This window comes from Mustela erminea, chromosome 11 (genome assembly GCF_009829155.1).
Source record: "Mustela erminea isolate mMusErm1 chromosome 11, mMusErm1.Pri, whole genome shotgun sequence".
NCBI lineage: Eukaryota > Metazoa > Chordata > Mammalia > Carnivora > Mustelidae > Mustela > Mustela erminea.
In genome coordinates this window covers 35,586,743-35,613,018 of record NC_045624.1, presented here as the reverse complement: position 1 = coordinate 35,613,018, position 26,276 = coordinate 35,586,743, and the positions used below count along the sequence as shown (strand labels likewise).

The following is a 26,276-nucleotide window of genomic DNA, read 5'->3' as shown; positions in this document are numbered from 1 at the left end:
TCCAATGTCTGAATCAGTTTATTTTTACATTATGCTTTTTTTGGTTTGTTTGTTTGTTTGTTTTGGTGATTTGGTATTTCATCTAGTATGCCAAAATTGTTTGCTAGAATGAAAAACACTGATTACCAATTCTTGTAAAGATAATTTGAGGTTCTGATGATGTTATAATTCTCCACATAAGATTTCCTTTTGTTGGCAGAAAGTTAATAAAGGAGTTGATACTCCTAAATCAAGGGGGTAGTGACCTAATTCAAACACATATTTCAATATTTGTGAAGGCTGTTTTATATCTGATTTTCCGTGTCTCTCAGAGATGCAAATTCCTAGTGCTGTCAGTGGAATCCTGAGCTGTTTACCCTTGTCCATCTTCCTTGTGATTTTTAATCTCTAACTTTTGTTCTGGTGACCTTATGAGATTTCTGAAAGCTCTCTTCAGCTTTTCAGCTTCTTAGCTACTATTTTATGCTCAACTTCTCCATCTCTCAGCTATGTTTTATAGATTGGAAAATTAAGTAAAGAGTAGAATATTGAATTCCTTCAGCTACATGTTTGTCCTCTCTGGAACATTTGATTCTCTGGTCCTTTTTGGTTTCTTAGTTTTTCTACTGCCTTCAAACAGATTTTTTAAAATGTTTTACACAGATTCAGCAGTTATTCTTGGTGAGAGGGGTGGCTTAATATAACCCAGTCCACAAAAATGATAAAAAAGTTGAATAACAAATATGTAGGGAAAAGTAGAAAAAAAAGAATCATTATTTTTTAAAGATTTATTTATTTACTTTAGAGAGAGAGGGAAAGCATGAGTCAGTGGAGGGGCAGAGGGAGAGGACAAAATATCAAGCAGACTCTCAGCTGAGCACAGAGCCAAAACCAAAGTTGGACTCTTAACCTTCTGAGCCACCCAGGTGCCCCAATAGAATTATATTTTTAAATATCTAAAAATAATTCACAAAATGAGAGATGGAAATATAAAAATAATTAAAATAAAAGAATTGTAAAATATGATAATAAAAATCTAGCAAATTTTCTGGAGTTCTTAAAAAACTAAGAGAACCAGCATCATTTCCCAGTTTGGGCAGGAAAATCTATTTTCTTCCCCAATTCACCTAACTTAACTTTTTCATTTTACTCTCCCATAGGAGCTCTCAGAAGGTTAAGCTCAAATGGGACCTCTTTGCAAAATATCTATAGTCCCTGCCAAGGTGCTCAAGAACTTCTCTGCAGTTCTTGCCTAAGCAGGTAGGTCTCTTGTCACCAGAAGGCACTTTGGAGAAAAAAAAGAATCATGTTTGGGTCATGGAAGATAAAAGATGAATCAGGAACATCTTACTGTGTTAGAAGGTAATAAAATGTTAAAAGAATGATGGGGATATAATTAAAGGCAAAGAAGCTAGCTTAATTGTCTCCCTTTGGGCAAATACGGGATTATTTAAGGATAAATTGAAATAATGATGGAGATGATTATAAAATAAGAATCCATGTCTTTGCTAATATAAATAAGGACACAAATAATTAAATAAAGGGGTGGTAAAAGAAAGCTTTTCCTATAACAGAGTGCCAACTAATAAATATAAAAGAAATAAGTCAATTAGAAAATCATCAGTGGTTGCTAAGACTAGTGGGTAAAAGCTAGTCTTTTACTAGCTTTTGGGGAGAAACAGGGTATTTATATACTACATATCTGCCAAAATAACTTATTAATTACATGGGGGGAAGAAATATTACAGTGAAGAAACCTAGTGGATACTTCTTAAATATGTAAGGTAACAACTTCAATATTAGAGCAAACCAACTTCATACTTCTCCTGATGCTGAAGATGCATATTTTCTGTGGTATTTTTGCTAAACATGCATAAGATGAATCTAACAAGGAAATGTCAGAAACATTAAATGGAGGGACATCGCACAAAATAACTGGCATACACTCTTCAAAAAGTGTTAAGATCAAGAAAAACAAAGAAAGACCCTAAAGTTGTACAAGATTAAGTGAGATTAAAGAGACATGACACCTATCTGCCATGCATGATTCTGGACTGGATTCTGCAATGGGAAAAAGGAAGTAGATATTAGGACAGTTGACAAAATTTAAATATGAACTGTGGATTAGATAAGAGCATTAGGTCAATGTTATATTTTCTGATTTTTTATAATTATAGCTATACAGAGGAATTTCTTCATTCTTAAGAAATATATACTGAAGTTGTGTGCATTTGTTTTTGTGTGTAATTATATATATGGAAAGAGAAAGCAAGTGTATGGGGTCAACTGATGATCTAGGTAAAGGTATATGGGAATTCCTTATGCTATTTTAGCAACTTTTCTATAAATCTGAAATTATATCAAAATAAAAAGTTCACAAACATACAAATTAGAAGACAAATCCCCAAAACTATAAGGTATAAGTTGATGGAGTCCAGTCACTGAGAGGAGCAAAAAGCCAGTGATATTTATAACTTTGTATGAAGAATCAGGGGGCAGGAAAATAAGGAAAACATCCTGATAGAAAAATAGGCAACAGACAGTTCATTAGGAAAAAAATATGAATGGGCCTTGAACATATTAAAGTGAGCCCACTGACACTCATGGTAATAAGTGACACTACACTGAGGTATTTGGTATATTTTGCAAAACAGTACCTGCCAAAAATATATTAAAATAAGTTTTTTCATGTGTTGTTGGTAGAAATGTGGTATGTGACATACAGAAAATTTATATGAGTTTACTTATTGATGTACCAACCCCATTTCCAGGAATCTATCAGCATAATACACTGTACAAATATTAAGAGACATATGAATGAAGCCAATTACTGCCAAAAGTGCATCAACAAAGAAATGGTTGAATTAATTAGAATACATCCACACAATGGAGTTTTAGACTCCTTTTAATAGAAAGGAGGTACTACATAATACATAGTGGTGTCAAGAACAGCTTTTTTAGGTGAAAAAAATGCAAGTTGGAGAAAAGTATACTACCATTAGTCTAAGAGAAGAAGTAAGAAAGGAATGCTATATTAATATATTTGTTTACAGTTTAAAAGGGAAGGGAATGAGGCAAAAGGTGAACCAAGTGGGATGGAGGGAAAACAAGACAGAGATTGTCTCTGAATATACCTCTTTTTTTTTTTTGTATATTTGATGAAATCAATTATTGCTAAAAATCTGTGGAGGTGGGGCATGGAGGAGAGAGAAAGAGATTATATAAGCCTTAGTGAGGCTTAATTATGTTGGCCTAAGGATTAATGTAATAATACTCAATGGGTTGTTCATACTGGATACCTGCAGTGGGAGATGGTATAAGTCTTTCAGGAGGAGATGATATGAGGAAGGGAGTAAGAAAAGGGAAAGTAAGAAAATAAAAAATTGCTTTAGGCAAAGGTGGCCACTGGAAACACATAAATGAAATAAAAAGATTGCACATGTGCTATAGTTCTATTATTAAATTTATATTTATATTTATCAAAAGATATAAAAAAGATGATCACTGAAATATCAGTGGTGTTTTTCTTGGGTGGTAGGATTTAAGATCATATTCACTTTGCTCTATGTTTATGTATTATTCATCTTTTTTAAACAATGACACTATTCTGTTTATAAACCCTAGATAAATATAATAAAGCAATTTCTATTCTGGACAAAAAGAACTAGTAGTACATACCAATAAAGAATAACTAAAAGGGTAATACTCCAAAAAGAAAATGGATCAAATGTGTAAACAGTCATTTAATAGATAAAATATAAAATAAATATATATTTGGAAACATAGTCACCTCTTTAATAATCAAATAAATGCAAAATAAATCAACAACTTGGATACAGGGCAGTACCGAAAGCGGAGTAGGGTATTACTCTGAAGTTATTGATCTGAACAGATAGATGAATGATTAGTCATTAAAAACATGGGAAACAGCTCAGGAAGAAAACAAGGAGTCTGGTTTTAAATTATGATGCCTAAGTTAAGTTAAGACATCCAACCAGAGACACCATTCTGTCAGCTGGATGTATGAGCCTAGAGCTAGGAAAAACTTCCAGGCTGTAACTATAAAGGCAAGTATTGCCCACAAAAAGTAATATTCAAAGTACTGAAACTCCAATGAAATCTTGCAAGTAACTGTAAAATACTTCTAAGGACCAAATCCTAATGTTCAGTTAGAATTCCATTGATTCAGTCCTGCTGTGTGACTTTGTTTATAGAGTAAGGAAAAGTAGAGAAATCAGTAAAGGAATTTTTGAGGTAGAAGGAAAAGTAGGAGATCAAGGTTTTTCTGAAAGAAGAAATGTTTTAGAAAAGATAAATAGTCTAAGAAAGATTAACTGAGACTGATCATTAGATTTATCAATATAGAGGTCACTAACAAGAAAGAATAGTTTCAGGGAAGTGATGCAGTAAAATTCATTTAGTTGAGCTTTAGACTGTTGGAGAGAATAGGAGAGGATTTACAGTGAGGCTAGAGAACTTTGTGGGGGTTACATAAAAGAGATCAGTGACATAGGGAAATAGCTATAGGGGTGCTTGTATCAAGAGAGATTTTGTTTTAAGATGGGAGAAGATATTGTATATAGTTTAATGAAACTTTATTACTAGTAAGAAGAAAATTAATAATAAAGTGAAGAAATTGATGGGGAGTAGGCAAAGGAAGATGGAATCTAATGTAAAAGTGAAAAGGTCAGCATTCATTTGGAGCACAAGCTGTTCACATAGAGTAAGAGGGTACAAATGCGAGTAAATGAGTAGGTACTCATTGGTCAGAGCTATTGAAATTTTTCATATTGCTTCAGTTTCTTAAATTAAGTTAAAAACAATACTATCAGCTGAGAATGTGGATGGGTAAGCAGATATAGGAGGCTTGTATGTAGAGGGGAAAGAAATATCTGGGTTACAATAATAGCGAATGTATTTTCCTAAACATTTAAGTTGATGTGTTCTAGGAAAATATTTAAGTCATAAAGTTTATCTTTTCTCTGGCCAAACCATGATTTTTTATTTTTAATTCGCAATGGAAGGACTAACCAGACTCAATATATGGTGGTTCTAAGAAAAACCTTTATACCCTTTAACTGAACACAAACTTATATATTTATTTCTCAATGTAGTAGAAGAATCAATATTATTAAGTCAATGAATCAGTTTTCTACATACATGGCTGTCTTCAAACTTTGAACATCACACTAGGTAAATTGTTATATGAATAACCTAAAAATTTGGGCATTATAAATGATACTATAACTTATTCTAGCCATCTATTTTAATGATAAATATATTGGTGTTTTTATTATCATTTATAAATAAATTTGTTTTGATTTTAATCCAGTGTCAGACGTAGAACATGTAGGTCTAGTTTGGTTTTCAAAATCAAAGCTTTCCATTACCAATATTGACACTTCAGTTGATAAATGGAGGCACTAACATTCTCATATAGTCTAAATCAAAAGCTGGTGTAGTGTTCATTCTATATGTCAGCTTGGACATATAGAAGGATTTTTGTCCTGAAAGATATTTTCTTCCACAGAAGTGCTTCATTTTGGTTATGGTTTGGATTTGACTTAGAATTTTCTTCCTCAATTTTTTCCTTTAAGGCTAGTGGGAGATGTTAATATATTTACGACTCCTTCAAAGACTCAATCTTTTAGAATTGTGCTATTCATTGTGGTAGCCATCAAGTATCTATTGAAAACTTACGTATATAGCAACCAAGAAAGTTAATTTTCTATTTATTTAATTATAATAAATTTGCATTTAAAAATTAGTTATTTAAAAGTGTTTTTCCATTAAGCACAACTTCGTTGCTTTCATAGGCCTGCACTTCACTTTAGCCATTGAAGATATAGCATGCAATTGAAATAAGCTGTACGTATAAAACAAAAACTAGATTTGAAGACTTAGTATGAAAAAAAGAAGATATCAACTCGATACATTTTTATAATAACTACCTGTTGAAATAATAATGGTTTGGATAAATTGGTTTAAATAAAACACATAAAGTAGTTTGAGTAGTGTTAGTTATAAAGTATTTCATGTAAAATTGACATTTAAAATGTTAATAATAGACTAATGGACATATTTTACTTTTTAATGTGGCTACCCGAAAATTCTAAATTACATAGGTGGCTTACATTGTATTTCTGCTGATAAAGCGCTGCTTGAAGTTATTAAACATAAACATTGTGCTGGATGAATAGGAAGGTTCCTGGATGAATAGGAAGATGCCACTGTTGTGAGGCATCTTTCTGACTAGTGAGGCCGAAAGCATTATTTTCTAATTGTTTATTCTCCGTGGCTTCAGAATTAATAAGGAGAAGTATGAGACTAAGACTACCTTTTTTTTTTTTTTTTAATTTGACAGAGATTGAGAGAGAGAGAGAGATCACAAGTAGGCAGAGAGACAGGCAGAGAGAGAGGGGTAAGCAGGCTCCCTGCCAAGCAGAGAGCCCAGTGCGGGGCTGGATCCCAGGACCCTGAGATCATGACCTGAGCTGAAGGCAGAGGCTTAACCACTGAGCCACCCAGGCGCCCCAAGACTACATTTTAAAAAGGATCATTTAACAACATAAAGTGTACCAGAGAAGATAGTGAATCTACCTTCTGGGATGAATTCAACAAGAGCCTTAATCAGTATTTGATAGAGAAAGTATAGGAAGATAATAGAGAAATAAGTACTCATCTCCTGAAAACTTTCAGATAAGCCTCCTAGTTTCAAAATCAAGGACAAATTCGATCTACACAGTTACCTTACAAGAGAAATTGGTAGCATGTGCTTTCCAAGTCAAGCAGTTAAAATACATGATGTTTTGAGTTTTGTTCTATTTTTGTGTTTGTGTTTGTGTTTTGTATTTGTGTTTAAAATACTTGATGTTTTAGTTTTGTTCTATTTTTGTGTTTGTTTACTTGATTGGTTGGTTCTTTTGATTTGGTTTGATTTGGTTTTAGTCAATGCCTTTTCTATTTTTTTCCTCTCTTTTTGCATTTCTTATTTCATTTTCCAAGGAAATGGAGCAGCATGACTAGCCTGGTCAAATTTACCAGAGAGGATAAGTTTTATTTGGCATCTTGTTTTTCTCTTGGTGATGTCCTGTCTCCTTTTGGCAATGTGTCCAATGCATAGTTACCCAAGCTCTCCATTCATTTTTGCAAGAGAATGCATATATATTTCATGACCAGTTATTATTTTTCATGGACATTTTACATTATCCCAAAAGAATAGAAATTTCAGGCTCTATCACAGGCAATTGGAGGATATATTCTAGGATTGTCAGAAGTTTTGGACCAAATTCAAATGTTACTATGTAACAGTTATGTTTCTCCTCCTGGGCCTATTGAGGGTCTATTGGTGGGTCCTATTAAAAACAATTGAACTTCTTGAATATTTTTCGTGTTTGGCAAAAAAAAAAAAAAGTATAAATTTCCAAAGCTCTGGTAGAATGCAGTACTCTCTTTACAGAGGTAATTATTCATTTTCAAATTTCTCATATTCTTAGAGTTTCATTAAAAAATACTTATAGTGTGTTGATGCAGCAATGCTGCATTCTTTTCACCTAACTAGTGTAAATGTTTCTTGCAAACATTTGATGGAAGACATTCTTGAGTTAGCATAAATTTATTTATTCCCTGGTGCGTGGGATTTCATTGCTTTGGTCCATGTGGGATAGTTTTCAGAGTGATGGATGACTCACTGTGAAACAGCTGTGACCTGACAAGAGTTCTTGCTGGCAATGCATTTTACGTGTAAATTTGATTAAAAAAAAATCACCATTATGTCATTGCATTCTTCTGCTTCAGTGTTGGTGGCTGTGCTCCTTGGGGATGGAGTAACACCCTTGTATGGGGAGAGGGTGATAGAACAGATGGGCTGATGTGGAAAGCATGAAGATGGGGGAAGAAAGATGACAATATATATAAGCATTTGCATAACAAGCTGGCCTATTTACTATTAAAGCTAGGACAGGCCCATTATGTGATGTTTTGCAATTCTTAGAAATGGTCTGCTGGGACTAATAATCATCAGTGGATGCTGTGTAAAGCAGATCCCAGGCAAAACTACCTGGTGCCTCATCAGTCTCATCTCCTTCCTCTTTAGTGCTCTTCTCCCTCATGGTACACTCCCTCCAGCCTTTTTCTATCTCTTCCTAGAAGTGAGATCTTGGGCATACCCTTAGTTTACCTGATTTTCTGTTTCTTTATCAGTAAAGAGATCAAAATAGTACCCATCTCTCAGGGTAGTTTTAAGTATTAATATGTGTAACACTTTTAGAACAGTTAACTGGCCTATACATGTATGAGAATTTATTATTTTTATTGAGAAAAATGAAGCAAAATGATTTGGTATATAGTTCAAGACCTTGGCTCTCTTCTCCTAAACAAAATTAGATGATCTAAATCTCTCATATCCTCATCAAAACTTATTGTTGGGTACCCCCCCCTTCCATAATAGTAAAAGCCTCAAACTAGCAGCCAACTGCTGGATATATGGATGGGTTCTTCTGTGCCTGTACAGTTAAAAATCTTATTAAATGCCAGTATTTAAAAATTCAGATTTAGATATTTCTTATAAAAGTTTGATTTCTGACTTCCTTTAGAAAAAAATTAAAAAATCTCTCAACCATGGCATAACTGCCCAACATGGGAACACTCAGTTGGAACTAAACAGTAGCAATCTCCTTTTGATTCTGTCTTTATCTTCCAACTTTCCAGTCTCCACTGTCCCCTTTATGTTTCCCTACAGCCCAACCCAGTTCATTTTTCATTGTTGTTCTGGATCCTGTGAATATGTGAGTTTGTAACCCAGGTATCACAGTTGTCTTTCATAGTTTCATTTGTAACTTTGACAAAACATTCTAGGAAAGAAAAAGAGGAGTTGGTCCAGACATGGAGAAAAATGCCATGTTATATTTGTGTAGAAAGACATTTAATTCACATTCTCTGAGTCCTGCATGTATGCCAAGCACTGCTTTTAGTGGTTAATACCCGTTAATTCTCTTGACCTTTACCCCAGTCACAGTAAGGTGTTCGAATTTATTCAAAACACAATAAGAAGTCACTGAGGGATTTTAAGGAGAAGAGAGACAATACATGTATGATTTGTGAATTTAAATATCACTATAGTTGTCATGCAGAGCTTGGAAGGGATGAAAGAGAAGAAAGAGGGAACTAGTTAAATAATTGTTAAGATAATTAACAAAGAGAGAATAATGGTGATTTGAACTAGGTAATGGGGGTGATAAGAAAAGAAGCTCTTCAGGCTATCACCCAATGTACACAGAAAAAATATAGTTTCTTGTGGAAACTAAGGGCATAATCTGGTCCCTTATCAGCACATGGCCACTCTGCCCCATTTGCTTGTTCTATTTTATTCCCAGCCATGTTCCCTTTTCCTTAAAAGCCAAGATTATTTCAACCTCAGTACCTTTGTACTTACTGTGACACTTTTATCCCAGTGTGTCTTACTGTTGTCACTCCTACAGTATTTCATTGCCACTTTCTATTACACATGGTCTTATCACAGCACTATGTTTTAAATGCTATCATTCATTGTCATCTCATATTTTCATGTTTATTTGTGAAATAAACATGTTGTTTATTCATACTTGATTTTGGTTGTTGTTGTTTTGGTAGTTGTTGGTTACTCATACTTGATTTTGTTCACTCCTCCTGAATATAAAGTTTTTTGTGTGTTTTTTTAAATTTTTTATTTTTTATAAACATATATTTTTATCCCCAGGGGTACAGGTCTGTGAATCACCAGGTTTACACACTGGTGAGTGCCACAGCACTCACCAAAGCACATACCCTCCCCAATGTCCATAATCCCACCCCCTTCTCCCACACCCCCTCCCCCCAGCAACCCTCAGTTTGTTTTGTGAGATTAAGAGTCACTTATGGTTTGTCTCCCTCCCAATCCCATCTTGTTTCATTTATTCTTCTCCTATCCACTTAAGCCCCCATGTTGCATCACCACTTCCTCATATCAGGGAGATCATATGATAGTTGTCTTTCTCTGCTTGACTTATTTCACTAAGCATGATACGCTCTAGTTCCATCCATGTTGTCACAAAATGCAAGATTTCATTTCTTTTGATGGCTGCATAGTATTCCATTGTGTATATATACCATATCTTCTTGATCCATTCATCTGTTGATGGACATCTAGGTTCTTTCCATAGTTTGGCTATTGTGGACATTGCTGCTATAAACATTCGGGTGCACGTGCCCCTTTGGATCACTACGTTTGTATCTTTAGGGTAAATACCCAATAGTGCAATTGCTGGGTCATAGGGCAGTTCTATTTTCAACATTTTGAGGAACCTCCATGCTGTTTTCCAGAGTGGCTGCACCAGCTTGCATTCCCACCAACAGTGTAGGAGGGTTCCCCTTTCTCCACATCCTTGCCAGTATCTGTCATTTCCTGACTTGTTGATTTTAGCCATTCTGACTGGTGTGAGGTGATATCTCATTGTGGTTTTGATTTGTATTTCCCTGATGCTGAGTGATATGGAGCACTTTTTCATGTGTCTGTTGGCCATCTGGATGTCTTCTTTGCAGAAATGTCTGTTCATGTCCTCTGCCCATTTCTTGATTGGATTATTTGTTCTTTGGGTGTTGAGTTTGCTAAGTTCTTTATAGATTCTGGACACTAGTCCTTTATCTGATATGTCGTTTGCAAATATCTTCTCCCATTCTGTCAGTTGTCTTTTGATTTTGTTAACTGTTTCCTTTGCTGTGCAAAAGCTTTTGATCTTGATGAAATCCCAATAGTTCATTTTTGCCCTTGCTTCTCTTGCCTTTGGCGTTGTTCCTAGGAAGATGTTGCTGCGGCTGAGGTCGAAGAGGTTGCTGCCTGTGTTCTCCTCAAGGATTTTGATGGATTCCTTTCACACATTGAGGTCCTTCATCCATTTTGAGTCTATTTTTGTGTGTGGTGTAAGGAAATGGTCCAATTTCATTTTTCTGCATGTGGCTGTCCAATTTTCCCAGCACCATTTATTGAAGAGGCTGTTTTTTTTTTTTTTTTATTGGACATTCTTTCCTGCTTTGTCGAAGATTAGTTGACTGTAGAGTTGAGGGTCTCTTTCTGGGCTCTCTATTCTGTTCCATTGAACTATGTGTCTGTTTTTGTGCCAGTACCATGCTGTCTTGATGATGACAACTTTATAATAGAGCTTGAAGTCCGGAATTGTGATGCCACCTACGTTGGCTTTCTTTTTCAATATCCCTTTGGCTATTCGAGGTCTTTTCTGGTTCCATATAAATTTTAGCATTATTTGTTCCATTTCTTTGAAAAAGATGGATGGTACTTTGATAGGAATTGCATTAAATGTGTAGATTGCTTTAGGTAGCAGAGACATTTTCACAATATTTATTCTTCCAATCCAGGAGCATGGAACATTTTTCCATTTCTTTGTGTCTTCCTCAATTTCTTTCATGAGTACTTTATAGTTTTCTGAGTATAGATTCTGTGCCTCTTTGGTTAGGTTTATTCCTAGGTATCTTATGGTTTTGGGTGCAATTGTAAATGGGATTGACTCCTTAATTTCTCTTTCTTCTGTCTTGCTGTTGGTGTAGAGAAATGCAACTGATTTCTGTGCATTGATTTTATATCCTGACACTTTACTGAATTCCTGTATAAGTTCTAGCAGTTTTGGAGTGGAGTCTTTTGGGTTTTCCACATATAGTATCATATCATCTGCGAAGAGTGATAATTTGACTTCTTCTTTGCCGATTTGGATGCCTTTAATTTCCTTTTGTTGTCTGATTGCTGAGGCTAGGACCTCTAGTACTATGTTGAATAGCAGTGGTGATAATGGACATCCCTGCCGTGTTCCTGACCTTAGCGGAAAAGCTTTCAGTTTTTCTCCATTGAGAATGATATTTGCGGTGGGTTTTTCATAGATGGCTTTGATGATATTGTGGTATGTGCCCTCTTTCCCTACACTTTAAAGAGTTTTGATCAGGAACAGATGCTGTACTTTGTCAAATGCTTTTTCAGCATCTATTGAGAGTATCATATGGTTCTTGTTCTTTCTTTTATTGATGTGTTGTATCACATTGACTGATTTGCGGATGTTGAACCAACCTTGCAGCCCTGGAATAAATCCCACTTGGTCGTGGTGAATAATCCTTTTAATGTACTGTTGAATCCTATTGGCTAGTATTTTGTTGAGTATTTTCGCATCTGTGTTCATCAAGGATATAGGTCTATAGTTCTCTTTTTTGATGGGATCCTTGTCTGGTTTTGGGATCAAGGTGATGCTGGCCTCATAAAATGAGTTTGGAAGTTTTCCTTCCATTTCTATTTTTTGGAACAGTTTCAGGAGAATAGGAATTAGTTCTTCTTTAAATGTTTGGTAGAATTCCCCCGGGAAGCCATCTGGCCCTGGGCTTGTGTTTGTTTGGAGATTTTTAATGACTGTTTCAATCTCCTTACTGGTTATGGGTCTGTTCAGGCTTTCTATTTCTTCCTGGTTCAGTTGTGGTAGTTTATATGTTTCTAGGAAGGCATCCATTTCTTCCAGATTCTCAAATTTGTTGGCGTAGAGTTGCTCATAGTATGTTCTTATAATAGTTTGTATTTCTTTGGTGTTAGTTGTGATCTCTCCTCTTTCATTCATGATTTTATTTATTTGGGTCCTTTCTCTTTTCTTTTTGATAAGTCGGGCCAGGGGTTTATCAATTTTATTAATTCTTTCAAAGAACCAGCTCTTAGTTTTGTTGATTTGTTCTATTGTTTTTTTGGTTTCTATTTCATTGATTTCTGCTCTGATCTTTATGATTTCTCTTCTCCTGCTGGGCTTAGGGTTTCTTTCTTGTTCTTTCTCCAGCACCTTTAGGTGTAGGGTTAGGTTGTGTACCTGAGACCTTTCTTGTTTCTTGAGAAAGGCTTGTACCGCTATATATTTTCCTCTCAGGACTGCCTTTGTTGTGTCCACAGATTTTGAACCGTTGTATTTTCATTATCATTTGTTTCCATGATTTTTTTCAATTCTTCTTTAATTTCCTGGTTGACCCATTCATTCTTTAGAAGGATGCTGTTTAGTCTCCATGTATTTGGGTTCTTTCCAAACTTCCTTTTGTGGTTGAGTTCTAGCTTTAGAGCATTGTGGTCTGAAAATATGCAGGGAATGATCCCAATCTTTTGATACCGGTTGAGTCCTGATTTAGGACCAAGGATGTGATCTATTCTGGAGAATGTTCCATGTGCACTAGAGAAGAATGTGTATTCTGTTGCTTTGGGATGAAATGTTCTGAATATATCTGTGATGTCCATCTGGTCCAGTGTGTCGTTTAAGGCCTTTATTTCCTTGCTGATCTTTTGCTTGGATGATCTGTCCATTTCAGTGAGGGGAGTGTTAAAGTCCCCTACTATTATTGTATTATTGTTTATGTGTTTCTTTGATTTTGTTATTAATTGGTTTATATAGTTGGCTGCTCCCACGTTGGGGGCATAGATATTTAAAATTGTCAGATCTTCTTGTTGGACAGACCCTTTGAGTATGATATAGTGTCCTTCCTCATCTCTTATTATAGTCTTTGGCTTAAAATCTAATTGATCTGATATAAGGATTGCCACTCCTGCTTTCTTCTGATGTCCATTAGCATGGTAAATTCTTTTCCACCCCCTCACTTTAAATCTGGAGGTGTCTTCGGGCTTAAAATGAGTTTCTTGGAGGCAACATAAAGATGGGTTTTGTTTTTTTTATCCATTCTGATACCCTGTGTCTTTTGACAGGGGCATTTAGCCCATTAACATTCAGGGTAACTATTGAGAGATATGAATTTAGTGCCATTGTATTGCCTGTAAGGTGACTGTTACTGTATATGGTCTCTGTTCCTTTCTGATCTACCACTTTAGGCTCTCTCTTTGCTTAGAGGACCCCTTTCAATATTTCCTGTAGAGCTGGTTTGGTGTTTGCAAATTCTTTCAGTTTTTGTTTGTCCTGGAAGCTTTTAATCTCTCCTTCTATTTTCAATGATAGCCTGGCTGGATATAGTATTCTTGGCTGCATGTTTTTCTCGTTTAGTGCTCTGAAAATATCATGCCAGCTCTTTCTGGCCTGCCAGGTCTCTGTGGATAAGTCAGCTGCCAATCTAATATTTTTACCATTGTATGTTACAGACTTCTTTTCCCGGGCTGCTTTCAGGATTTTCTCTTTGTCACTGAGACTTGTAAATTTTACTATTAGGTGACGGGGTGTGGGCCTATTCTTATTGATTTTGAGGGGCGTTCTCTGAACCTCCTGAATTTTGATGCTCGTTCCCTTTGCCATATTGGGGAATTTCTCCCCAATAATTCTCTCCAGTATACCTTCTGCTCCCCTCTCTCTTTCTTCTTCTTCTGGAATCCCAATTATTCTAATGTTGTTTCATCTTATGGTGTCACTTATCTCTCGAATTCTCCCCTCATGGTCCAGTAGCTGTTTGTCCCTCTTTTGCTCAGCTTCTTTATTCTCTGTCATTTGGTCTTCTATATCACTAATTCTTTCTTCTGCCTCATTTATCCTAGCAGTGAGAGCCTCCATTTTTGATTGCACCTCATTAATAGCTTTTTTTATTTCAACTTGGTTAGATTTTAGTTCTTTTATTTCTCCAGAAAGGGCTTTTATATCTCTCAAGAGGGTTTCTCTAATATCTTCCATGCCTTTTTCGAGCCCAGCTAGAACCTTGAGAATTGTCATTCTGAACTCTAGATCTGACATATTACCAATGTCTGTATTGATTAGGTCCCTAGCCTTCAGTACTGCCTCTTGTTCTTTTTTTTTGTGTTGAATTTTTCCGTCTTGTCGTTTTGTCCAGATAAGAGTATATGAAGGAGCAAGTAAAATACTAAAAGAGTGGCAACAACCCCAGGAAAATATGCTTTAACCAAATTAGAAGAGATCCCAAATCGTGAGGGGGGAGAAAGGGGATAAAAAGAGCTTCAAAAAGGAAGAAAAAAAAAAAAAGAAAAAAGAAAAAAAAAGAAAAGAAAAGAATTAAAAAAAAGACAACAAATAAAGAAAAATATAAAAAAGAAAAAATATATATATTAGATAAAATAGTTAAAAAACGTTAAAAAAGAAAAAGGTAAAAGTTAAAAAAAATTTTATCAGAAGGCGAGAAAAAAAACAAAAAATGAAAAAGAAAAAAATTAAATTAACTGCAAGATTAAAAAAAATCACAGGGAAAAAGCCATGAGTTCCGTGCTTTGCTTTCTCCTCCTCTGGAATTCTGCTGCTCTCCTTGGTATTGAAACCACACTCCTTGGTAGGTGAACTTGGTCTCGGCTGGATTTCTTGTTGATCTTCTGGGGGAGGGGCCTGTTGTAGTGATTCTCAAGTGTCTTTGCCCCAGGCAGAATTGCACCACCCTTACCAGGGGCCGGGGTGAGTAATCCGCTTGGGTTTGCTTTCAGGAGCTTTTGTTCCCTGAGCGCTTTCCGTAGAGTTCCAGAGGACGGGAATACAAATGGCGGCCTCCTGGTCTCCGGCCCGGAGGAGCCGAGAGCCCAGGGCCCCACTCCTCAGTGCGCCCTCAGAGAACAGCGCCCAGTTACTCCCGTCTGCCTGACCTCCCACCGCGCTCCTAGCTCAGGGAGCCTGCGACCGGTTCAAGGTAACACCGAGCTGTGAGCTTACTGTCGGCTCTGTCTCTGTAGCCGGCTTTCCCGTTCCAATACACGCAAGCTCTGCGACACTCAGACACTCCCGCTCCTTCTGTGACCCTGCGGGACCTGAGGCCACGCTGACCCCGCGTGGGCTTCGCCCCGGTTTAGCCTCTGGAGCGATGTCCCTCAGCAGAACAGACTTTTAAAAGTCCTGATTTTGTGCTCCGTTGCTCTGCTGCTTGCCGGGAGCCAGCCCCTCCCCCAGGGATCTATCTTCCTGTCGCTTTGGATTCACTTCTCCGCCGGTCCTACCTTTCAGAAAGTGGTTGTTTTTCTGTTTCCAGAATTGCTGTTCTTCTTCTCTTTGATCTGCCGATGGATTTTCAGGTGTTTGCAATCTTTAGATAAGCTATCTAGCTGATCTCCGGCTAGCTGAAGTAGTCTCAGCCTGCTACTTCTCCGCCATCTTGACTCCTCCCTTATAAAGTTTTAAGAGCAGGGACCCCTTGCCTTATTTCCTGCTACCTAGAATAGCGTCAGGCACATTCAGTTCCTTAACTACTTGTTGTATTAATGAGAATATGGCATAGATCTTAGTTAAAATATGACTATGGGAGAGAAAGCAACATCAAAGATGATTCTCATTGTATTTAATAAAGATAATTGAGTGGATGGTGGTAACATACACCAGGATTATGGAGAGCAACTGGCTTGTTTGGAGTGGGAGATTAAATTAGAGATCTGTTTTGCATGCTGTATAAGTTTCCTACTACGATAACAAAGTACAATAAACTGGATAGCTTAAATTAACAGATTTTTTTTTTCTCTCACAGTTCTGGAGGCTAGAAATCTAAAGTCAAGTTGATGACTGAGTTGTTTAAGTGGTTAGATGTGGTGGAGGATAGATATAACATGTGTCTACTTGGATTATGAGATAGAGGGACTGGTATCTTGGTACTCCAAACCTCAGTGAAAATTTAGATTGGGCCCAAATAATCAAAGGTAAGAGTCAATAGAAGGTGGAAAGGGATCAACCTGATAAACTGAGTAAAGTTGAAGAAATATAGCAAGGAAAGATGAAACTAGATGTGTCTTAAGGAGAAGAAGAAAAATACATTAATTTAATCCCTTTGAAGAATCTGATTGTCTTGTTATTTTACAACAAAGCAAAGTGAATCCAATATGTATGGCCCATTTTCCATGGGATTAGTTTGATATTTCGGTGTCCCAATATAGTGGTTGCCAACATTTTTTTTTAACTTTAGAGAGGGAGTGGAGGGACAGAGGGAGAGAGAATCTCAAGCAAGATCCCCACTGAGCAGGGAGCCTGATTCAGGGCTTGATCTCACCACCCTGAGAAAATGGCCTGAGCCAAAACCAAGAGTTGGACACTCAACCACTGAGTCACCGAGGCATTCCTGGTTGCCAGCTTTCTGTACTGAACTTCTCAGAGGGATCTTTTAGGCATAATAAACAATGGATTCTATATCCCAGGAACTTAGATGTTTAAAATATGTCTTTAACAGTAAAGGGAATTCATAGTAGTATTTCAACTCCAGATTCTCTCAGCAGGAAGACCTTATGGCCAACTAAATTAGGATGATTATACTGTTTCACAGTGTTCACCATTGCCTTATAGACAAATAGATAAGAGCACTGACAGTCACAGAACAAAATGTTAATGCCAATATTAACCTTTTTTTAAAGCTGATCCCAGCAGGGGAAATTAATAAATTGCTTCTTTTTATAAATGAATTCCAAGATGTTCTTTAAAAAATATTGTGGGGAATTATACAATAAAATAGACTTAAATGCCCATTTTAAAACTTATTTTCTTAGCAATTAGATTAAAACAAAAAACAAAAAACCTTGTCCCATATATTTCCATGATAGCAGGGAAAAGATATTTTCATTTTAACTACAAGTGCCATATTTCTTCTTGTGTAATTGTGATGAAAACAAATGGGAACATCCTGTTTGAAGCCTTACACGCACATTATGTATGTGTAAAGCATGTGTTCTTAACAGGTAAAGATCACAATATTCAGTCACTAGTACTTTGAGATTCTCTGTGGGTTGATAATTGATAAGCTACTTGATTTACACATTCTCACAAGATTCTCTACCTATATGAGTAATTCTCGGAATTTATCATACATCAGTATCACTTATGGGGATTTATTCAAATACAGATTTTTGGGCATCTGAGGCCTGAGAATTTCATTTATAATGAGTTACTAGGTGATGTTGAGGTTACTGGTATGGAGACCAGATTTTGTAAACTACTGCCCTACATAACTGATTCTTAAACTTTCCAACAAGAATATATTAACCATTTATTTTCATAGTAAGAAAAAATGAGTGCAGACAGTTTAGTTGCTATGAATCAGTAGTTCTCCAAATTTAGGCTGATTTCACATATCACTGATTCTCCTTGATATAGCAGTCTGTATAAGCATTTTCCCTTATTATTATAATCCTTGTGAATATTCTTATTTTTTTCTTGTGAATATTTTTGGAAGAAGAAAAGGCAGATAATTAAATAGTTATAATTGCCAGTTTTGAGAATTTGGTGAGATGGACATTCACATATGGGGCTGGAGGTATCTGGCAAATCAAGAGCTACATTGTCCATTCTGAGCTCATGAAGATGGATCCGCATTCTGGCATTGGGAGAAAGAAATGGCCAAACAGCTTAGACCATTCTCATTTTATTATTATCATCCCAGAAAACAGGTCTTCAAAAACAATTTCTGAACTCAATATACACCATAATGTGTCTCTGGTGTCTTTCCCTGCCTTTTTCCTTTGAAGTGGACCTAACAAAGGATGCTTTCAGTAACCTGAAGGAGTAAGGAATCTACCGGGTCAGAGACTTCCCAGACAAACAGTCAGTGACTTGTTTGTTATGCGCTTATTTTTATTACTTATTTTTAAATCTTAGTGTTAGAAGAGAAGTTTAGAGTTAGAGGAGAATCCACTTTAGTACTCAAGAACCAATTCTGTTACTCTATTATCATATAAGGAAAATGTTGTATCATTTCAGTAGTAGTTGCCTACTACTACCTTCCATTTCTTATTACATTATTAAGCCTGCAAGTTTCAATATAGCAGACCTACATATGGCCAATCATACCTTCAACTTACATGATTTATTCTGAGAACCCATTTCTTCATCCTGTCATTAATACAAGAGGCTTTCTGATATCAAATTTGGACATTCATACATCAGCTAATGAACAGATATTTATACTACCCTTTGTAGTATTTATCTCTAAACAGTATAACAACTATTTAAAAAAAAAAAAGACTTCCTAGAGAATGATGGACAAACTACTTAACCTTCAGTGCTTTGATTCAGTAACTAGAACACAAGGAAAATAACATTACCTCACAATAGGATTATAATGATAATTAAATCAAGTAGTGTATTAAAGAACAATTGCTCTATGTCTTGGACATAAAAAGTACTAAAATTGGTGCCCTCAGTTACCTAGGTATGTGCCTTATTAGGAAGAATTCATGACTTGGATTTTTTAAGGAATTTGTGCTATTTGCTCTAATACTTTATTGTGTTTTGTCTTCTGTTTTCTAAAAATGATTGCAATACAGAAAAAATAGAGACCTGCTAGATCTCTGTCTGTATTATATATTTACTTGTAGAGAAATAATACAAAGAAAGTACACCAAGTATACCTAAAAATATTTTCAAAGGTTCTGATTAATGGGTGAGATACCATTAAGGAGTAAGAATAAGTATCAAAATATTTAAATGACACACATCCAATTGCAATGAGTACCTTTAGTATCCAGATTGTGTTCATCCAATATATTTTTCTCACAAAGGGAACCAGAGCTCCTTGGGGGAAATGACTGATTCTAGATTAAGGGCAAGAAGCATACAAACTGAACCTGAAACATCTTAATATGCCAAAAAACAAAGAAGTTATCAGATTGCTAGATTTGTGTCAAAGGACTCAGAAACCTTCTGGAGGCTCTGATTGGTCAAATGCAGTTATCCTGGAACATCAGCAAGAATGTTGATTGCAATGTATTAAAACCCTTCCAATTAATCTTAAAACGTAAGTTTAAAATAATAGCAAAAAATAAAATAAAAACTAGAAGTTCATTGATCACCTTGGGAATGTGGTAGACAAGTAATTATACAGGAAAGTGAAATTTTTCTCTGTGAATAGTATATTAGCATAATCAAATAAGTGAGAAAGTTTCTTCTTATAGACATCTTCTAGCTAAGACATGAAAGCAGAAATTATAGAATTAGAATATCATAATTTTTTAACCTCCAGTGAATTAAATGATCTTAGATAATGATCAATGACTGCTGACTCACACATACTTACACATACACACATATACACTCTCACACACACAAACATACTCGCACATACCAGACATTATATATCTCCTTGTGGAATATAGAATGCCCTAACATATCAAATCAGAGTTTCAACAATCTTCTGGATGTAACTACCATAAATGTAGGCTGTACAGGGAGCAGAGTGTCATGTTATTTGATAGGACATGGATGCAATGCAAAAATCTAGAGTGCACAAAAAAAATTACAGAAAAATGAACTGAATCCTTCAGCAAGTCATCTTTAAGGGAAGAAAAGGGGTAGGGAGAATCTGCAGATAAAAAGTGATATACTAATCAAATAAAATATGTGGGCTTTACATAGATTCTAATGTGAACAAATTTTAAAAAATTAGAAAAGATAGCCAGGAAGATGTTAATTAGATTAATAAATTATTTTTAATATTATGGGATGTGAAAAAAATAATATTGTAAGATGACAATATGATTACATTGTTAAAAGATTTCTTTTTGATATATGCTGAAATATTTATAAGCGAATAAACTACTTTTGAGGTAAGTAATGGGTAGGGTATAAGTGGAATGAGAAGCTGATTACATAAGAGCCCATTAAACTGTTGTCTCCACTTTTGAGTATGATTGACTTTTCTGTAATAAAATGGTAAGAATCAATAGCCCTCAGTAAGATGAAAATGCATAGCTTCCTGGAGCTTTTATTTGAGTCCTGGTTACAGCAGCACTTTTAGCAAGAACTGTATTAGATCTTCACTTGAAAAGTTTTAGGAAAATTGATAAAATAAAATCAAAATCAGCATTAAAATCTCCTGCTATTTATTATTTTGTAAAAGTTACCATCAGTCCACCCTTCTACTACACATTTGAAAAGGTTCTCTGTCTACTCAGGGTCACTTTGAGGAAGCGAGAAGAGTAGAATTTTAAGGCAAAAACTCATTTCAGAAAATGAACCAATTGAGATTTAATGTTTAATCTAGTCAATATTTTTGTTACTATGTACATACTTTTCAATTCTTAGAATAAGAAAGTAAGCATTTATAAAAAGTAAGAGTATTATCTTTTTCTAATATCTGAGAACATTCTCTCCATTATACCATGTAAATTTATTGCATGATTTTTGTGTGTTTTACTTCTCTATTTCAGGAAGATGTAGTAAATGAGACTCTGGTATATATATAAAGAGCTAAATAAAATTTAATCTTTGACTCAATTTCTTTCTAGGAAGCTGTTTGAACTAGAAATTCAGATGAATATGAGTGTTATATTTTATCACAATGTTATTACCAGTGAGATTTTGAAAGTAACTTAGATTTCAAAAAAAAAAAACCAAAATAATTTAAATTATAGCATTTTATAGGGGAGTAGTGTTGGAGAAATCTAATTAAAAACAAATCTCTAGGGACACCTGGGTGGCTCATTTGTTTAAGTGTCTGCCTTTGGCTCAGGTCAGGGTCTCAGGATCCTGGAATGGAATCCCACATTGAGATCCCTGCTCAGTGGGAAGTCTGCTTCTCCCTCTGCCTACAGCTTCCCCTGCTTATACTCACTCTCTCTCTCTCCCTCATAAGTAAATAAATAAAATCACTTAAAAAATAAAAAATTAAAACAAATCTCTCAACCCAGAAAACCACTCCACAGAAGTAAGAGAGAGAGAGAGAACACTTTTATTATTAAGTAGGCATTAAATCAGAATATGATGCATATCACAGGCAATCTGCTGAGATTACAAAAACAGGAATAAATCTCAACCTTTTATATAACCAAGCAGAAACAACCCATTACATACCTGTTGTCAAGATAAATAATAAGTACTCCTCAAGTAAGATGACTTAACACCACTTCTCACACATAGTTAATTTAGATTTACCTAGTAATTGAGATTAGCTCATCAGCATTATTCAGAGGAGAAAGTCTCATATCTTTATGATAGGAGGTAGTTTTGTAACATAAAGCAAGGTGCCCACATATCTTAAGCACCTTGAGTATTTATGTACATTTCAAATAGAGGAGAGAGTACTTACAATTATAAGTTTTCTAAATTAAATGTTCTAGGAGAAAGAAGGGGAGGCAAACCTATTACCTTATTTAAAAAAAAAAATGTTATTAAAAGCCTGGGGCACCTGGGTGGTTCAGTCAGTTGTGTGTCTGCCTTTGGCTCAGGTCATGGTCCCAGGGTTCTTGATCAAGCCCCACATCCAGCTCCTTGCTCAGCAGGGAGCCTGCTTCTCCCTCTGCTTGCAGCTCTTTCTGCTCATGCTCTCTCTCTATGTGTCAAATAAACAAATTAAATCCTTTAAAAAATTGTATTAAAGGGGGCACCTGGGTGGCTCAGTGGGTTAAGTCTCTGTCTTCGGCTCAGGTCATGATCCCAGGGTCCTGGGATCGAGCCCCACATCGGGCTCTCTGCTCTGCTTCCTCCTCTCTCTCTGCCTGCCTCTCTGCCTACTTGTGATCTCTGTCAGATAAATAAAGAAAAAATCTTAAAAAAAATTGTATTAAAGACCTAAGTTTTTAAAATCAGTTTTAGGTTTATAATAAAATTGAGAAGAAAGTACATATATTTCTATATACTTCCTGGTCCTACACATGCATAGCCTTCCCCATTATCCACATCACTAACCAGAATGGTACATTTTTTACCAAGGATGAGCTTACATTGACATATCATCATCACCCCAAATCCGTAGTTGACATTAGGTTTCACTTTTGGTGTTGTACATTCTATGGGTTTGGACAAATGTTTGACTTCTATCTATCATCGTAACATTTTTCAGAGCATTTTCAATGTCTTAAAAACCCTATTTGCTCTGCCTATTACCTCCTGTCCTCCACTACAGCCAACCACTGACCTTTTTGTTGTCTCCGTAATTTTGCCTATTCCTGGATGTCATATAGTTTGAAACATATAGTATGTAGGTTTCCCAGATTAGCTTCTTTCACTTAGTGATATGCATTTAAGTTTCCACTATGTCTTTTCATGACTTGATAGTTCATTTCTTGTTAACACTGAATAATATTCCATTGTCTGGATGTACCATAGCTTATTCATATATCGACCTACTGAAGGACATCTTGATTGCTTTCAAGTTCTGCCAATTATGAATAAAACTGCTATGAAAAGCCATATGTAGATTTTTGTACAGACATGTACATGTTCAACTCCTTTAGGTAAATAGCAAGGAGAAAGAGCATTGCCTCCTATCGTGAGAGTATGTTTAGCATCTTAAGAAATGACCAAACTGTCTTCCAAAAGGGCTGCAACATTTACATTTCCACCAACAGTGAGTGAATAAGAGCTCCTGTTGCTCTACATCCTTGCCAAAATTTGGTGTTGATAGTGTTCTGGATAATGGGCATGCTAATAGGTGTGTAATAATATCTCATTGTTGTTTTAATCGCATTTCCTTGATGACATATGATATAGAACTTTTTTTTTTCATGTATTTATTTGCCATCTTTATATCCCTTTTCCTGAGGTGTCTGCTAAGGTCTTTGGCCCATTTTTTAATTGTGCTGTTTGTTTTCTTATTGTTGAGTTTTAAGAGTTCTTTTGTAAGTGTTCTAATTTCTCCACAACCTAATACTTGTTACTTTTTATTGTTTATATTATATATATCATGTATTATGTATATATGCATGTGTACATATGTTTACATAGTGTTATACATGATATCTGTATACATGGTATGTATGTGGATATATCATTATTACATATATACTAATTTTAACAGGTTGCAAGGTGATTTCTCGTTGTGGCTTTGATTTGCATTTGTCTGATGATTAGTGATGTTAGTCACCTTCAAATGGCCTTACTGGTTATTCACATGTCTTTTTTGGATTATTGTCTACTGAAGTCCTTTGTCCATTTTTAATTTTTTTTTTTTTTGGCTATGGAATTGTAGGAGTTCTGAATGTATTTTGGAAATTAACTTCTTATCAGATATATGGTTTACTAATATTTGTCCCATTCCATTCATTGCCTTTTCACTCTGTTGAGTGTTTACTTTGCTATGCAAAAGCTTTTGAATTTGACATTATTCCACTTGTTTTTGCTTTTTTTTGCCTATGCTTTAGAGATCATATCCATAAATTCATTGCCAAACCATGTCATGAAGCTTTTCCCCTATATTTACTTCTAGGAGTTTTACAGTTTCAGGTCTTAAATTTTAAGTCTTTAGTCCATTTTAAGTTGATTTTTGTGTATGGTGTAATATAGGCATTCAGTTTAATTATTTTGCATGTGGATATCCAGTTTTCCCATTAGTGTTGAGGAAACTATTATTTTTAAATTGTTTATTTTGGGCTCATTTGTTGATTTGCATATGCATAGGTTTATTCCTGGGCTCTATTCTGTTCTCTATATGTCTGTCTTTATTCAGTATCAAGTTTTAATTACTGTAGCTTTGTAATATATTTTGAAATAATGAATGGCAATGCTTCTACCTTTGTTGTTTCCTAATATCACTTTGGCTCTTCTGGGCCTTCTTACATAATCATAGGTCAAATTTTACAAATATATAATGTGTAAAAAATGTGCACAAAAATAAAAACTCCATCCAATTTTGGTTTTAAGATATTTCTGATAAGAATTCAGTCTATTCAAAATTTAAATCCCTGTCACTCACTTTTAAAATCTTTTCCCTCCTCCATCCCAAGGTGGCTTTTAAAGTCAGGAGTAAGCTTATGTAAGCTATGTCAGATGGGTTTATCACTAGGAGATAAGGAGGCAACCCAATTACATGCTTTAGTGTCTGTTCATGAAGTAGTATTTGCATGGTAATTAATCCTCCACAGACTTTAAAAGAAGTTAGTGATCAATCATTGATCACAGTGCACATCTGTTACTTACATAGTGATTTGCCAGCTAAAGAACTAGTGGTAAAGTATATATTTTATGCACTTACTCACTGTTAATATACCACAATCATTGAAAGTTAAACCATGTTGTTTTGGAAGCGGGTCTTATTTAACTGAACTACGGTAACTGGAATTCCATCATATCAGAACTTGCCTGTGCTTAAGTTTCCCTGGGTAGCATTGACTCTCCCATTACCTGAGATTATGAGTGACTAAGGGGTGCAAGGAAAGAAACTGGGCTATAAAGAAGGAAAAATTATTAGGAAATAGTTTAAAAATATTGATTTCATTATACTGAAATATTATACGATGCATATTTATTTAATATATTGTTCCTAATTTCCACATAATACTTAACAACATGATTTTATGATTTCATAATATTTCATCAGACAGCAATAGATAAAATTTACTGAGTGCTTGTACAGGGTAGACACTTCCAAATGCTTATGTATTATCTCATTAATCCTTTTAATATTTTGAGATAGGTATTATTATCCACATTTCATAAAAATCCAAGGTAAAGAGAGCTTAAGTTAAAATTCAAAGATGCACAGTTCATAAGTGAGAAACTAGGATTTGAATTTAAGCATTCTGATTTTAGTTCTCTTTCCTCTTTTCCGTAAGGCTCTACTACAATATTATTTATCCATTCTGCATTTTTTTTTTTTTTGGTCTTTAGACTTTTGCATTTTTCTTCTGTTTTTGTACAGAAATTCTTGTATATATTCATGGTTTTCAATAACAAAAAATCCATAAAGTGGATTATTTTATCAAATTTTATGGATCTTTTTCAGATTATTATTGTAATTTGCAAAGCACTTCTGAAAATATTTGTTTCAATTTATTTTCCTGAGCAATGCCTTAGATTGACCACTTAAAAAACATCATCAGCTAAGTGTTTGTAGTTCAACATATCTTTAGTGGCTTTATATTTTTTCAATTACTTTTATTATACTTTGCCTATTTTTAGGTGGGCTTTTCAAATTATGAGTATGATTTTTATATAATGATAATAATAAGCTATTACATGATGGATATATTTTAACCTTTTATATTAATATTTTAATTAGCTATTTTGTTGCTTATAGGAAAGTTGTGGATTTTGCCTATATATTTTATAACTGTCCTCTTTACTAGATGAGACAGAGATATTGTGAATAGCATAAAATGAGAGTATAAAGGGACAGCTATGATAATAAGGTTAGAATTTATGACAGTATTGTATGGATTTTAAAAATTCAATACACAAAGTAGCACTGAATATATAACGCAAAAATAGAATGATGCAGTTTCAAGATCCAAAGTTCTGAGCAGATCTTCAAGGAATGATATGGAGAATCTATTAATTCAACTAAGGAAGAAAGAATAAAACTTGTAACAGCTGTGATTTATTGCTGGGTAATAAAACCAGAAATATTTAGATTTCTCCTATTTAGGGATTAGAGACTGAGGAAAATGTGGACTGGCAGGCCATGAGGGCAAGGGAACTGAT

General features: G+C 35.0%; 1 long non-coding RNA gene across 1 annotated transcript in view; it reads left to right on the top strand.

Moving 5' to 3' along the window:
• Positions 1-1,191: 1,191 nt before the first annotated feature.
• The window catches only part of LOC116569119, a 72,757-nt gene continuing 47,672 nt past the window's right edge, over positions 1,192-26,276 (top strand). The window contains exon 1 of the long non-coding RNA XR_004276856.1: positions 1,192-1,239. This is a non-coding gene — a long non-coding RNA (uncharacterized LOC116569119). The remainder of the gene's footprint in view (positions 1,240-26,276) is intronic.